Here is a 2498-nt window from a genome sequence, read left to right on the forward strand (position 1 = left end):
ATGATGTCTCAGAGTCAGTCGTTCAGGTCCTGCATGTCTCCGATGTCAGAGTACAGTGATTTCACATTGATCAAACCCAGCAGCACCACAGACTTTAAAGAAGTCATCAGTGTTCTGGACGCGTCTTTACCTGACAGCACCTGGACCTTTGAGAGCCAGCAGGTGAGCTAAGCGAACAGTGATCTTTATTTATTGAAACAAATGTTTTATGCATTTATTCTATTTTATTTTTCTTTGAAATACTGAAGGAAAACAAGCTATAACTGACTTGTTATGACGTTGATTTTTATCTGTGCCGTTACTCTTGCATCTCGGGGCTGTTTGATATGTCAATCTGCTCGCTTTCGCACAGTAGCTTCTAAGTTGTGAGTTCTTCTTTCCATTTAATCTGTATTTTATGTTGTATCAGTTTTACTTTTTTAGTTCAAGTTGTCGCTGTCCAGCACCTCAACCCTGAACAGCGACAACTTGAACAAGATTTCTGATAAGAGGTCTAAGCTGCTGAAAACCGGTTTGTAATTTGAAATAGCATTAAGAGTTAGTTTCATATGGTACATAATTTATAAATCTGTCTTTTTTGTAAATCAACTTTCTATATATCTATATTTTTGTCATTATTATTAAGTGCGAGGATGATTTCAGTCTCACTCTGAGTAAGATTAGTTCTACGTTGAATTTTGTTCTCTTCAGCTCATCTGTGTCTTTATATGAAATGCTCACTCTCTTAATGGATGGCAGAAATGGATGTTGAGCACCAATGAAACGCAGAGTTGTACAAAGAGATCTAGTCCCTCCCCCATGCAGCCACACAGTCACAATCTCTACCTCTGCAAGCAGATGGAGGAAACGGAGCGATGCTACTAACACGGCTAAAGCAAAGAAAAAATATACACATGTTTTTTAGTCGTGATTTTGGAATCTTTCGTTTGATCGATTCTTTACTGCCATGGACGACATTGATATTTTTTATTCTTGACTATTTCACTGGAAAATAATTCTTGAGAATCCGGGATGACAAAGACAAAAGGATCCCGGGACTGGAGATGGAAAGCGCTCTGGTGGAATCAGTTATTTCTCCTGTGGAGTACAATAGAAGCACAGACTCGCTACAGCATCCGAGAGGAACTAAAACCCGGTTCTGTGGTTGGAGATCTCACCAAAGATTTGGGTTTGTCTCTATCTGAGATTTTTGACCGTAAGCTGCGGGTCGCCTCTGAGGCTGGCGAGCAGTATTTCAGCGTGGATGCGGGGAAGGGCGAGCTGGTGGTGAATGACAGAATAGACAGAGAGGCTCTGTGCGGACAAAGCGTCAGCTGTGTTTTAACTCTGCAAATTGTTATTGATAAGCCTTTACAGCTGTACCGAGTAGAAGTGGAAATACAAGACGTGAATGATAATTCTCCCACCTTTCCGTCGACAGAAAAAATATTGCAAATAGCTGAGTCGGCAGCGGCAGGGACACATTTTCCGCTAGAAACAGCTCAAGATCTTGATGTTGGAGTTAACTCGGTGAGATCGTATACTCTGAGCAAAGATGAGTTCTTTAGTTTGAAAATTAAAGAAGTGTCTGGTGGAAAGAGAGTTCCAGAGTTAGCGCTGTCTAAATCTATTGACAGAGAGAAAAAACCCACACATACGTTGACGCTCACTGCCGTAGATGGGGGAAATCCAGTAAGGTCTGGGACCTGTCAAATAACGATAAATGTCCTTGATAATAACGACAATTTTCCTGCATTTGAGAAAAGCATATACAAAGTTTCCATAGGTGAAAACAAGTTGAAAGGGGCGCCAGTTCTTACGCTGGCTGCTAAAGATGCTGATGAAGGTCTTAACGGAGAGGTTGAATTTGCTTTTGGTGCGCACACACCAGACAACGTCCGGTCTGTTTTTGATATAGACCCATTTACTGGGGAAATAAGCCTGATTGGCAATTTAGATTTTGAAACCAACTCTAATTATGAGATAGACATTTCCGCTACCGATAAAGGAAGTCCGAGAATGGAGGGGCATTGCACTGTTCATGTTGAAGTGTTAGACGTTAACGACAATCCTCCAAACATATTTCTGACCTCTCAACCAAACTCTGTGCCTGAGAATTCACCGAGTGGTACTGTAGTGGCTTTAATTAGCGCAAGAGATGTTGACTCTGGAGATAATGGTAAAGTAATACTACAGTTAAACAAAAATGTTCCCTTTAAGCTAAAAGCGTCATTTTCTGATAACTATGCGTTGATTACAAATGGTCCTTTAGACAGAGAAAAATTCTCAGAGTATGAAGTTGAGATAACCGCCACTGACTTAGGTTCACCACCAATGAGCAGTAAAAAGACAATAAACGTCAATATAACTGATGTAAATGACAATCCACCTGTTTTTACGCAACTCACATATACTGTGTATTTAAAAGAAAATGGATTACCAGGATCTATACTTTACTCAGTGTCCGCATCGGATCTGGATTCTGGTGAAAACGCAAAGATCTCTTACTCCATACTGGA

At 40.6% G+C, this 2498-nt stretch overlaps 2 protein-coding genes across 3 annotated transcripts in view; both read left to right on the forward strand.

Annotated features, from left to right (window-relative positions):
• The window catches only part of LOC103147442 (protocadherin gamma-A2-like), a 101359-nt gene that overhangs the window by 74029 nt on the left and 24832 nt on the right, over positions 1-2498 (forward strand). The window lies entirely within an intron of this gene.
• The window catches only part of pcdh1g22 (protocadherin 1 gamma 22), a 22411-nt gene that overhangs the window by 18294 nt on the left and 1619 nt on the right, over positions 1-2498 (forward strand). The window lies entirely within an intron of this gene.

The sequence above is a fragment of the Poecilia formosa genome, unplaced genomic scaffold (assembly GCF_000485575.1).
Source record: "Poecilia formosa unplaced genomic scaffold, Poecilia_formosa-5.1.2 Scaffold183, whole genome shotgun sequence".
In the NCBI taxonomy this organism is placed as follows: Eukaryota; Metazoa; Chordata; class Actinopteri; order Cyprinodontiformes; family Poeciliidae; genus Poecilia; species Poecilia formosa.